General features: G+C 48.6%; 1 long non-coding RNA gene across 2 annotated transcripts; it reads left to right on the top strand.

Moving 5' to 3' along the window:
• Positions 1-4,789: 4,789 nt before the first annotated feature.
• On the top strand, positions 4,790-13,902 carry LOC135300154 (uncharacterized). 2 transcript variants are annotated; one of them, XR_010362043.1, is made up of 3 exons: positions 4,790-4,872; positions 6,232-6,415; positions 13,276-13,902. It is a non-coding gene; the product is annotated as an uncharacterized LOC135300154 (long non-coding RNA). The 2 variants fall into 2 exon arrangements; XR_010362042.1 differs by lacking the exon at positions 13,276-13,902 and having other exon boundaries at positions 6,232-6,960.

Here is a 13,902-nt window from a genome sequence, read left to right as displayed (position 1 = left end):
TTAATTTTAAAGCTTCATCTCAAATACTTTAGAAAAATTTAGGCCTTTTTTACAGAGTTCTATTTCCCAAACTGCCAAATCCAAATCACTGGAATCTTTGGACTGTATTGATTAATATGGACAACAACAAAAAAACTTTAAAATCTCCAATTTTACAAGATTGGGTGATATTTTAAAGGAGTTTTCCTGTTTAAAATTAGACTTTCTCCTGCAGGAATTATCATCCTGTGGGGTGTCAAATCCAAACTGTATCCATTTGTCATTCCAGCCTTCTGGAGCTTGGATTTCCTCAGGAGAGCAACAAACAAATGCTGTTAAAAACGGGATTTTTCCTGCATGGAGGCCTCAGCAATTTCCACACCTTTTTTCCACTAAATCCTTTCAAAAATCCAAAAGACTTTGTCCCAAATTGGAGAAGAGAAGGAAAAATCCATCCTGCCTGAATCATCCATGAGTATGTTCAAGCATCCAAACAGGTCTCAAGGTGGGAATGGCAAAATTCCACTTTCAGGCCACATTTCCACGGAATGGACTGGATAAGAACAATTTATGGAATTTTTATTTCACTTCCCGCTTGGATCAGGATTTAATTCAGAGCCCTTAAAGGCACCAGGGGAGACACTGGAGGGAATCCCAGCTCCAGCAGTTGTGCTGCCAAAGGGACCAGAGGTCTGGAATGACATCAACCTCCTGCTGTGGGATTTGTGTCTGTGGCTCCTCGGCTCCTTGGCTCCCAAAAGTCCAGAGGGTTCTCAGAGACTCGCTGGAATCAGGGATGGAAAAGCCCCATCCCTCTGGGTCACTCAGTCCATCCGCTGGCCCCGGGATTTTCCGGACTCTGCGGCCCCTGGGGATTTGTCTTGTCCCATTTTGGAAACCCTCAAGTCAAGGGGCTTCCACCCTTCCACCACTCCCATCGGGAGACCATTCCAAAGCTCTGCACATTCCCTCAGAAATGTTTTCCTGAGAGTGCATCCAACTTTTTTTTGTGTCCTCTTTCTCCTTGGGACCTTCATCCTTGGAAATCCTTCTGCTCCTGCTTCCGTGGGTTTGGGATCGAGGGTGTCTTGGGATGTGTGGATGTCTGTATAAGTTTTGATGACATTCCCTGTAATCCATGACCTTGGAGCAGACAAAGGACGTGGAGGGACATCCTTCCTTCCCTACAAATCTCTTCCGAGGGCAAATCTCTTCCTCTCTTGGCTCTGGCCACGGTTGTTGGAAGCAGTGAAGGCTTTTTTGGGAGTGGCGTTTCCAGGAGTGGGATGTTCTACTAAAAAATCCTATGGAAAGGATGCCAGGACTGTTCCCCTCTGTCCAGCAAAGTCCTGTGGCCAGACAGGGAATAAATTCCTGGGTATGAAAGGAATCACCTCACAGTGATGACATTGAGAAATCGGAATTTATCAGAGAATCATGGAATATTTTGAGTTGGAAGGACCTTAAATCCCATCCCATCCCACCCCATCCGTGGGTAGGGACACCTGCCACTATCCCAGGTGGCTCCAAGCTCTGTCCAACCCGCATTTGGACACTTCCAGGGATACGACATCACCAACTTTAAGTTTTAATTCTCCTACAAGTTCCTCCTTTTCCTTCAGTTTCCTCATTTTCTTGTGGGAAACAGATGAGGGTTGGGATGACCTCGACTCCTCTTCCCACCAGGATCTGCAGGAATGCTGCTGCCTGGATATGCCAGGACAAAGAAACCTCTCAATTCCTCAACATCCCGCTTTTCCAGCGGCTTCTCGGGAGGGCCAAACTTCCCCTGGCAAACCTGGGAAAGGAAGGATCTGTCGGAAAACATTATCGGTGGAAATATCCGGAGCCATCGGAGATATGTGGACACCTAATTTCCAAGTATTTCCTTGTGAGCTGAGCAACCAAATTCCTTTGGCATCTTCAGGAGCGATCTGAGCTCTGGAATGTGAAACTGCTCTCCAAGAAGGACTCGGGACACAGAGTTGGGACTTTCAGCCTGGGGCAGGGGAGTGGGGAACAGCCTGACACGGCTGTTTTCTTTTCCAATAACAGCCATCTCCCGCAGTTTTGGGATAAAGCCGGGGAATCCTGGGGTGCCGAGGGCCCGCGTGGAGCCCTGGCCCGGGAATTTTCTTGCTGGGAGCATGAGTGGGCTGGAAGAAAAATACACAAGTGCTGCGGAGGAGTAAACGCTAAACAATCCTTAAAAAAACACTGGGGCCGCAGCCGTCCCCACGCTTCCCGAGGCCAGGCCGCCGCAGGGAGCGGGATGAGAAGGATCCCGTGGTGACTCCGGCCGGAGAAGGCAGGAGTGCCACGGCTTAGCAGGGAGAAGGAACTTGAGGAATGGGCGAAAGCCGTGAGGGATGCAGCCATGGAAAGGGAATGTGCTGCTCCAGCCAAGTACGCTGCCAGGCCTGCCTGTGAGCTTCCAATGAAATCTCTCCTGCTCGGAGAACAAGGATTTGGCTTTTTAATGGAATTTTGTCACCCCGGCTTTTTGACCTCCCGAATTTCGCCCCCCCCCCCCCCCCACCACAGCTGTGGATGCTGCCTGTGTCCTACCTGGTCAATGGGGCTGCCGGCTGCTTGGAGGGAATGTTTATTCCAGATGTTAGGATGTGACACCTGAACCCAGAATGTGGGAATAGCCCCCCACCTGATTGCTGCCACTGAGGGATCCACTTTTCCCAGGATCAAAGAACAACCTCCATCATCCTTTCTGTGTCCCATATTGCATTTTTCCTTGGGAAGTCTGTTTATTCCCGAGGTTTTTCCCCTCACCATCCCCTTTCCATGGCTGAACCACTGCTGTGTCCATGGGAAATTCTTATAATTTTCCATCCTTGTACACTCTGGGATTTGTTTTCCAGCCTCATCATCACTGAGCTCATGAGCTGAGCCATCATTTTGGAGGAAAAATAGGAATGAGTTGGAGAAGGAAATCCATGAGGAGAGTTGGAGGTGCTGATCCTCATCATTCCTGCTGGAATTCCTCGGGTTGGGAAGGAGCTTAAATCCCATTCCAACCCATTCCATGGGTAGGGACACCTCCCACTATCCCAGGGTGCTCCAAGCCCCAATGTCCAACCTGGCCTTGGACTTCCAGCCACAACTTCCCAGTATTCCCAGCCAAGGAGATTCTCTGACTTCTTTATGGGGTGGTTGTTCCAGAGGGTGACATTCCTGATTTCCAGGAAGATTTCCTGGATGCTCAACCTCAGTTTCCAGCTTCAGGTACACCCCTAAATACTTTCACTTCGTACTCATCCAATTATTACTCTGGAGTCACAACTCACACTTCCACAATGTGAATTCCCATGCTTTTGGTTGTTGGAAGGTCTGGCACACCTTTCCCTTTTCCCAGATCTCCTGCTCTCACCCCAATTCCTCAGATTTGGAAATCCAGTTTGCTCCCTTGTAACTCTCCTATTCGAAGTTCACTTCCTATCCAATTTTCTATATATTTCCCTACTTCTTCCATACCAGGAGCTACTTTTACAGGTTAATTCCCAATTTTACAAACATATTCCCCTCCTTTCTTTTCCCTCCTTGTTTTTGTTTGCCTCTTTTCCTTGCTGATGGAATGTTGTGAGGAATTCCAGCTCTCCCAGTGGCCTGTCCTTCCTTTTCTCCCAAAACATTGTTCCAAGCACATTTTTAAGCTGTTTGTCCCCGAATTCCAGCTAAGGTTGGAATCTTTTCCCTCGGAGCATTCTTATTTGTTGCTTCCCGCCTGGAGTTTCCCACCTCCTTTTTCCTCCCTGACTTACCCTGGAATTACCTTTGTGTGCCCTTTTAGCTCCCTCACCCTCAGGAAAATCACTCCCAGTGCCCCTCGTGAATGGATTTTCCTGGTGTTTTCCCATATTTTCATTCCCCTCCCTTGCTAGAATTCCTCCTGTGCCAAACTCCTTTCTCCCAGTTAATTATCCCTTTATCCCACGAGCCTACTATCCTGGAATTCTGCCAAGCTGCCTGATATTCCTTTTATTTGATTTTTTTTTTTTTAATTCCATGCATTTCCTCACTGTTCTCTTTTCCCCCCTCTCACCTTCTGTTTTAACAATGCCGCGGGATCACGTTCTCCTGACTGGATTTTTTCCAAAAGACCAAAATTAAAGCAGAAATGTTCCAATGGCTGATTTTCCATCCTTTTATTTTTATTTTTTTTCTATCCGCAAGGAGAGGTGAAGTCTGGTCAGTTTTCCCAAGGTTCTCCTTGATGTTTTCCATTGATTACAAGCCCAGATGGGCAAGAATTCCAATGGCATCCTGGCCTTTATGCAAAATAGAGTGAAAGCAGGACCAGGGAATGATGGCACTGCTGGGACACCTCAAATCCTGGGTTTGGTTCTGGACTCCTCATGGAAAGAAGAACACAGAGAGGCTGGAGCATGTCCAGGGAAGGGAATGGAGCTGGGAAGGGGCTGGAGAATTCCTGATGGAACAGGGAAAGGGTCTCAGCCTGGAGCAGTGGCAAGAGAAGGCTCTGGAACATTCCTTGGAGCAGTGAGAGGAGAAGGGCTCTGGAACATTCCTTGGAGCAGTGGCAGGAGAAGGCTCTGTGTCTGTCCCTGGAGCAGTGGCAGGTGAAGGCTCTGGAACATTCCTTGGAGCAGTGACAGGAGAAGGCTCTGTGTCTGTCCCTGGAGCAGTGGCAGGTGAAGGCTCTGGAACATTCCTTGGAGCAGTGACAAGAGAAGGGCTCTGGAACATTCCTGACCAATCACAGGGGGCACACAGGTGCAATGCATGAATGTGAGGGGATAAAGGGGTGGGCTGGAGAACGCGAGGGGCAGATGCTGGCAGCCTTCTGAAGTGGTCTGGTGTTACTGTGTGTGGGTGAAGCCTTCTGGAATTGTGCGGTGACACTGTGTGCTGTGACAGGTCTGTTCAGCAGGGATCTGCCTTTTCAGGCTCTCCTGGGATGCTTTATAGGATTGTTCATCCCAATTCCTTTCCTGGGGAGGAAGGGGCTGCCTGAGGGAGAGATATGGGCATGGGAAGGGGTTAGATCTCTGCAGTTATCAGGCAAAACATCCCAACATTTTTAGGGTGTGCCTCCATCCCAAACCAGTCATGGAATCTGTGAACAATTTAAGGAGGGCACTGGCAGCAAGTCTAAGGCATGAGAATTTTGGGGTCATTTGGGCAAGGTCTGGCCTGATTTGAGCTGACCCTCAGCCCTCAGCCCACCCCAGGGTCTGTTCAGCCTTTTCAGGCTCTCCTGGGATGTTTTATGGGGTTGTTCATCCCAGTTCCTTCCCTGGGGAGGAAGGGGCTATCTGACGCTGTCCTGAGGGAGAGATGAGCGTGGATTTCTGTGGATATCAAACAAAACATCCCAACACCTTCAGGGTGCCTCCATCCCAAACCGGTCTGAGAATCTGTGAACAATTTAAGGAGAGGGACTGGCAGCAAATCCAAAGATGGGAATTTCAGGATCAGTTGGGCAAGGCCTGGCCTGGTTTGAGCTGATCCTGAGCCCTCAGCCCACCCCAGTCTGTTCAGCCTTTTCAGGCTCTCCTGGGATGTTTTATGGGATTGTTCATCCCAATTCCTTCCCTGGGGAGGAAGGGGCTGCCTGAGGGAAAGATGAGCATGGGAAGGGCTTGGATTTCTTCAGATATCAAACAAAAGACCCCAACATCTTTAGGGTGCCTCCATCCCAAACCACTGAAAGGTTTAGGAGGGGCACTGGCAGCAAATCCAGGGATTTCAGGATCAGTTGGGCAAGGTCTGGCCTGGCTTGAGCTGATCCTGTGCTCTAAGCCCAGCCCAGGTTCTGTGTAGATGCAGTTTGTGGTAATTGGGTGTTACTCTGTGTGGGGATGTTTAAACCCGTCTGATATTCCGTGGTGACACGTTCTGTGCCATGGCTGTCTCAGCTGTGGCACATGCTGTGACAATTTGGGATCCGCTTCCAGGGAAAAACAGGATAGGAGGGAACGGCCTCAGGCTGTGCCAGGGGAGGGGCAGGTTGGACATCAGCAGGAATTTCCTCATGGAAAGGGTGGTCAGGCCTTGGAAGTGCCCAGGGAGGTTTGGAGTGCCCATCCCTGGAGGTGTCCAAGGAATTCCGGGATGTGGCACTCAGTGGGGATTGGGCACAGCTTGGACTCAATGACCCTGGAGCGATTTTCCAGCTTCAATATTCCCAGGACTCTTTGGTTATGACCCTCCTAGGGAAGGATGGAAGAAGATCCAAGAAAGGTTTTAATTCCTCATTTATTGTTTTTTCTTTAGGAGATCACAGAAAGGGAAGGAAAAGGAAAAAATCCCTGGAGTTGGGGACAGACACGGCCCAGGAGAGGCGGAATGAGGGACAAAATCCATTCCAGCTGCTCCCGCCGCAGGCCAGTTTCCTCTGAAATATCCTGTAATCTCCTCCCATATGTGGGAGAGGCTCCGGCTGCTTCTTCCCAGTCTGGTATCCCTAAACCTTAATCCCAGAATTCCAAGAGCAGTGCTGGCCCATTCCCAAAACATTTGATGAAAAGTGGGATGCGCAGAGGAGCCTGTAATCCCAGATTTCCCAGTTCCTTTGCATCCTCAGGGATATCATTGGGAAAAGGATTCCTATTTCCTCTGAATTTTGGGATTAATAATTCCATAGTCATGTGTCCCCTTCAGAATCAGAGCTGGATGGGAATCCACCAAAAATGGGAGAAATTTGATTTCTTCTGCCTTTTTTTTTTTCCCACCAAGACCTCTCAAAGCCCGTAATTTTCAACCAAAAAAAATATTTTTAGGAAAAATGAGAATTTTTGGCATTTAATAATGTTTAAAAGATGGAAAAGGAAGATTTATCCCATATCACCAAAATCCTGATCCCAAGAATATTTTTAGGATGTGTCCACCTAAGATCTTTAAATGCCAATAAAAACAGAGAGGAATCTCTCCACTAAAATGAAGGATTTTACTTCCAACAAGTCTGGATTTTCCTTTAAAATACCAGAATTCCTTCAGCTTTGGGTTAAATTTAAAAAAAAAAGTTTGGGCTTTTTTTCCCAGAGAGGGGATGACTCCTTTAGAATTGCGTCCCCTGGGATGTGCCTCCTGCTCCATAGGCTGAGGCCTTTGCATTAAGGTTTGATGTTTTTCCAAAATTCCAGATAAACAAAGACAGGGATAAAACACCAGGATAAGGTCATCCCATCCCCAGGAATCAGGGATGAGGCATTTAATTGGCAATTAATGGGGTTGGAAATGAAGATGTTGGACAGAGCTAAATAAAATTCAAATATAAATAAACATAGGCCCTTGGAATGACAGCAGGCCTTGGAAGAATCCCAGGAATGAAATCTTGGAAATGGAATTTGCAAAGCAGCTCCTTTGGAAGAGAGGAGAAGGTGGGAAAGGTGAGGTGATCCTGTTTCCTTCCATGGCTCCTCTCTCCATGGAGGGAGATCCCTAAAAATGGCCAGACCTTTTTATTTTGGATATCTCTAGGATTTGACAGCTCCAGGAATCCTGAGCTCTGCTCCAGGGAATTGGGGCTGGATGAGAACTGAATTTAGCGATGGAGGGACAGCTCCATCCTTCCACTGCTCTGTCTAGAGCCTCCAGAGCCAGTCTAGTCCTGGACACTGAAATAATGGAATCATGGAATGGTTTGGGTGGGAAAGGGACCCTAAATCCCATCCCATTGAACCCTATCCATGGCAGGGACACCTCCCACTATCCCAGATGGATCCCAGCCCCAGTGTCCAACCTGGCCTTGGGCACTGCCAGGGATCCAGGGGCAGCCACAGCAAAGCTGGGAATTCCAGCCCAGCCCCTGCCCACCCTCCCAGCCAGCAATTCCTTGCCAAGATCCCAGCCCAATCTCCCCTTGGCCAGTGGCAGCCATTCCCTGTGTCCTGTCCCTGCAGGCCTTGTCCCCAGTCCCTCTGCAGCTCTCCTGGAGCACCCTGGGATGGTGGAATTGTTCCCTTGTCAGTGGCGTTGGAATGAGAAGATCCTTAAGGTCCATTCCAGCCCAACCCATCCCATGAATTTATGATTCCACAATTCCATGCCCTCAATCATCACCTGTGGAGTCAGATCTCCATGTCCATACGGTTTCACACATGGAACACCATCAGGGAATTACAGCCCCAGAGCCAGAAAAGCCTCAGCAGCCTCTCCATAGAGTCCCAAACCCCAAATTTTCCTGCAGGATTCCCATTCCCAGCCTCAATGATCCCTCGATTCATTTGGGAATCCAAAAGGATTAAAATCCTCAGGAATAAGCAGCCAGAAGGTCCTTCCAAAGCACCTTCCCAGGAAATACACCTGGAGCAGCTTGGGTGGGATCCCCAAGCCTCCGTTCTTCCCGGCATAGTTGGAATGGAGATCCCAAAGAGAATCCAGCTTTTCCAAAGCTGCAGATCCAGCAGGAAGAAACTGGAAGTCTTTCCCTGAGCTGTGCCTAATTCCGAGCCCTCCAGGAAAGCCACAAGGATCCAATGGATGGCTGTGGGTAGTTTTTCCATCGGGATCACTCACATCCCTTTTTATTTTTGCATCCCATCCTTGCTCTCTTCCCACTTTTTTTTTGGATGTTAAAGGAATCACCCAAAGATGAAGCAAATCCCTGCACTTGGAGCTCTTTCTCCTGGAGCTGAGGGGATTTTTTTCCTTTGGTTTGGTTCTTTCTGAGGCCCTTTTCGCATGGATCTTTTTCCCAAATCCCATTGGAATTGCCTGGCTATGGAGTGTGGGCCATTGCTGCCCTCTGCTGCGGGGAGTCAGAAGTTCCCGATCCTGGGGATGAATCCAGGGGCGTCCCCTCCCCTTTTCCATGATTTTGGGTCTCCTCTTGGAAGTTCTTCAGCACATGAAGCATCTCTGTGAGATTTGTGTTGGGATAAGGGCAAGGAGAACTCCTGGAATTCGAGGTCTGGCAGCCTCTTCCTGAGGTTTTTAATCCTTTTGGATCCCCAAAGGTGTCCCAGTGGAGCTGCGACTCCCTGAGGGAATTTTCATCATGGAAATCTCCAAGGAGCACAGACAAAATTGCTTTTCTAGGATTGAAATCTTCATAGATTCCTTGGAAATAATCAATCAATCCCAGATTTTCAAGGCCCACGGGGTGAAATCCAGAGCTCCATCCTCCTTCCTCCACCTCCAAACTCAACTTTCAAGCATCCCAGATCTTTCCAGCAAATATTCCAAGGAATTGCTGTTTTTTTCTGGATGTATCCACTAAACCACAAAATATTTCATAAGAGCTCATGAGATAATTAATCATAATTAATCACAGTTAATCAGAATTGATTGTACTGTGAATTTATAACATGGGGAAACTCATAGGATTTGTCATTCCTGGAAAAAATATTAATGGAATTCAGAAGACACCTTTTGCCTGGAATCTTCTGGATCATTTTAAAGAGATTAATTGGGAGCTGCATCACAGCCAACAGCAGCTCAGCATCCCTTTTCCAAGGAGCTTTTCCAAGGAAAAGAAGGGCATGATATCCCTGGAGGAGGTCAGGAAATCACAGAGGCTCCGACCAGGGGGAATTCCCAGAGGAAAAGCAAACCTGGATCAGGATAACCCAATCAGAGGAAAGCTCCAGTGCTGGAGCTGTGACATTCCCACTCCTTGGGACCATCTGGAAAAGGGCTCGGGGGAGTTCATTTTTCCATGGATTTAATTGTTTTAAGGAGCTTTTCCATTAAAGTCCAGGCCTGGAAAGGACCCAAATGGAAGCTACGGGAAATTTTGGATTTTAACAAACTCCAAAGTTTTGGCCAGAGATGTGGATCCAAATTGGGAAGAATCCAACTGGATCTTTAGCTGTGCCTCAGTTTCCCTCTCTCTGAGGGATGGATTTGGAACTAAAGCCCAGTTCTGGGCTTGCCTGGGCCTGGCTTAAGAGCTTTTCCATGAAACTCCAGGCCTGGAAAGGATCCAGGTGGAAGCTGTGGAAAAGTTTAGATTTTAACAAACAAACAAACTCCTTGGAGAAACTGCTCCAAAGATTTGGGCGCAGATGTGGATCCAAACTGGGAAGAATCCCTTGCTGAGCCTCAGTTTCCCTCTCTCCAAGGAATGGAACTAAAGCCCATCCCTGAGCTTGCCTGGGCCTGGCTTAATAGCTGGGCTTTGCGATCTCCAAATTCAGGATTTAAACCTGGATCACATCCTGAATGTTTTTCCCATCTAGAATCAGTGCGAGATGGGGACACAACCCAAAATCCTTTTTTTTCCAGGTGAATTCATATCCCAAATTTTTATCCTTCTCTGTCTCCCTGGGATGTGGTCACTGATCCCTGCAAACAGCTAGGTAAAGTTTTAATCCAAGGACTTTATTCCCTGGATTCCGAGCTTCAATGGATCTGTAGCACTTTTGGAGCAAACGGGAAAAAGATGCTCCTGGAGGGAAAAAAGGGAACTCCAAGGAAAAAAAATTTCCAGCATAATTATTGGAGGTGGAGAAAAAAAGGAGAAAACTGTGGGATTTTTAGTTGCTTCCAGAGGAAATCTCCAGTTTTTTCAATCCAAATGGACAAAAGGAATGTTTTTCTTCTGGAAATTACTGAGTTCAAAGCTCTGCTAACTAAAGAAAATTAATTGGTTGTAGTGGAGTTGAAGGTAACAGGGAGGTTGGGTGTTCTTCCACTGGTTGGAATGCTCTGTCCAGCCCACCTTGTATCATCCTGAGTTATCCCATCTGTTCTTCCCCAAAAAATCTTCCTCAGCACATCCAGTCCTTTTCCTTCCCTACGATTTATCCCTTAAATTTGTTACCAAGAGGAATTTGGTTCTCATCTGCTTCTGCTTGGCTCCAGGGGGAAATATTCCCTTTTTCTCCACCTGTGACATCATTCCAACGTCCCTCCTTTTGGTGATTTCTTTTGGATTCCTTTCATTTCCGTTCCAGGATTCTGGAGTCCTTCTGCTCTGGGAGAGCTGGGAATGTTCCCCTGGAGAAGGAAAAAATCCAGGGAATCCTCAGAGCCCCTTGCAGGACCTGAAGGGGCTCCAGGAGAGCTGCAGAGGGACTGGGGACAAGGGACAGAGGGACAGGACACAGGGAATGGCTGCCACTGGCCAAGGGGAGATTGGGCTGGGATCTGGGCAAGGAATTGCTGGCTGGGAGGGTGGGCAGGGGCTGGGCTGGAATTCCCAGACAATCCCTGGATCCCTGGCAGTGTCCAAGGTCAGGTTGGCCACTGGGGCTTGGATCCACCTGGGACAGTGGGAGATGTCCCTGTTTTAATTCCCTTCTTTCTGAGGGTGCAACCCTTTCCCAATCCCACCAGGAGAACCCTTTGCTCCCATTTGCCACCTCAGGAAAATCCCTCGGCCCCAAGCCAGACTCAGAAAAGCTTCAAAGGAGCCCTGGAGACAGCGAGGCCACAAATTCCTCTGGAATGCAAAGACCAATGGAGCATCCCCAAGTGCCCAAGTCCAGACGGATTTGATGGATTCCATCCGTAGGGTTGTGCTTCCAAGTAATTTCCTTCACAACGGCATGGCCTGATCCCAACCGGAGCCAGCTTGAGCCAGCTCCTGACCCCCAGCTGGGATTGCTACACCCAAAATTATTTCAGGGAATGCACAAACAGTTCGGAGCCTGGCTGGGGGTGCCACCAATTCCAGTGGCACTGGTGTTTGTAGCCGGAGGAGGACTTGGGAAAGAGCTGGGGATTTGAATGTTCTGGTGGCTTTTCCTGCTGCCGAGGCTGGCAGGAACCATTCCTGAAATATTGATGTCAGCTTGGTCCTGACCTCTCCTGCAAGATGAGGAAATAATTCCACATTTTCTGAGGAAAAAGCTTTGTGAATACACAACAAAAAATCTCTGGGAATATGGCAAAAAAAGAAGGATGACTCCTTTGGGTCCTGCCACTGCTCAGCACTTCATGATAGTCCTGTGATGGATTTGGGACAGGACAGGGATGACCATTCCGGGAAAGAATTATGTGAATATCCACAGAGTGTGGAAAAGTGGGAATAAGGAGTTTGAGGGCTTTTCCAGAGTGACTGTGGACTCCTCATCCCTGGAAGTGTCCAAGGTCAGGTTGGACACTGGGATTGGATCCACCTGGGACAGTGGGAGGTGTCCCTGGCCATGGATGGGGTGGAATGGGACGGGATTGAAGGTCACTTCCAACTCAAACTATTCTGGAATTCTGGATCTCCTCTGCTCTGGAGACAGGCTGGGAGAGCTGGGAATGTTCCTCTGGAGAAGGAAAAATTCCAGGGAATCCTCAGAGTCCCTTGCAGGGCCTGAAGGGGCTCCAGGAGAGCTGCAGAGGGACTGGGGACAAGGGACAGAGGGACAGGACACAGGGAATGGCTGCCACTGGCCAAGGGGAGATTGGGCTGGGATCTTGGCAAGGAATTGCTGGCTGGGAGGGTGGGCAGGGGCTGGGCTGGAATTCCCAGCTTTGCTGTGGCTGCCCCTGGATCCCTGGCAGTGTCCAAGGCCAGGTTGGACATTGGGGATTGGATCCACCTGGGACAGTGGCAGCTGTCCCTGCCCATGGATGGGGTGGGAATGGGATGGAATTTAAGATCCTTTCCCACCACAATCATTCCATGATCCCATGTTTTTCCTGTGTTTATATAAAACGGCATTCAAATGGATAAGTATTGAATCTGCTCAGCAAAGCTGGAATTCTCCAGGGAAATCAGACATTCCCTGCACTGCCCAGCTCCTCTAAGGAATTGCTGACAGCGCCGCCAGTTCAGGGACCAAAAAAAATTCCGATATCCCTCAGATTACTGGGAAAAAAAGGCTTCTAGAAAGCTGAGTCATGAGTTATCCCAGTGCATCCAGGTTTCCTTGGAATGAACATTTCCCAACCGGAGCGGGGTCACCAAGACCATGGCCAGAACAATTCCTTTGGGGATGCGGCCTTTGAAGCGGCTGGGAATGTGTGAAACATCAAACCCGGGGGGGATTTTCCAGCCCACTCCCTGTGGTTCCTCTTGTTGGCTCACCCGGAATGTTCCCAGAGGAGAGAATTTTTTTTGGCCACAGAGCAGCCCAAATTTTCTGATTTCTCCATCCCAGCAGGACAATAATTCCCTGAAGGGAGAAGATGGAAGGAGTTGGGGTTGGCTCAGGTGATTCCCAGGATTTTTGTGGGCCTTGGGAAGAGGAAGGAAAAGGTGGAGGTGGCAGATTTTTCCTCCTGTGTGTGAGCGGGAGATCTTCCCATGGGATGTGAGTAACCAACAATCGCTCTTGGAACCGGGATAAATCCTTGGGATACTTGGGAGATGCTGTCTTGGGGATCTGGGCAGGACTGGACAACCCCTTCCATGAAGGGATTTTCCTTAAAATCCAGCTTAAAGCGGGAGTTTAAACTTTGGCAGAGGTGTTAGATGGGACAACCACACCTGGAACCACCGCTGGCACATAATTCTGGAATTGTTGAGGTTGGAATTCCAGATCCCTGCCTTGGCAGGGAGTGCCACATCCAGGAATTCCTTGGACACCTCCAGAGATGGGGACTCCAAACCTCCATGGGTAATTCCAATCCCTGACTGCCCTTTCCATAAGGAAATTCCTGCTGATGTCCAACCTGAGCTTCTCCTGGAAAAAAATCCTTCAGGGAAGAGATCTGTGGTAAAAATCCAATTATTTGGTCTGATTTCATTTGGACTGGGATCTTTACCCCCCCTTGGAATTCCTTGGGATGAAGGAACCATCTCAGCCAGGAAAAAATGGGACAGTCCAAGAGTTTTTTCTGCAGGAAAGGGATGAAGCCAAGCCCATATTTCCTGGGATAACACATAGTGGGATGGTCAGTGAAGGTTTAGAATAAATGTTAGGGAAAAATTTATCCATGGGAATGACTGTCAGGGATGGGAATGGGATGCCCAGGGCAGTGGTGGAATCCAAATTCCTGGAATTGTCCAAAGAATTTATGGATGTGGCATTTGAGGAAAGATTTGTGGTGAATCTGGTGGGA

The sequence above is a fragment of the Passer domesticus genome, chromosome 4 (assembly GCF_036417665.1).
Source record: "Passer domesticus isolate bPasDom1 chromosome 4, bPasDom1.hap1, whole genome shotgun sequence".
Classification (NCBI taxonomy): Eukaryota; Metazoa; Chordata; class Aves; order Passeriformes; family Passeridae; genus Passer; species Passer domesticus.
Note: the sequence above shows the minus strand (reverse complement) of the source record. Positions and strands in the feature narration are given on the sequence as shown.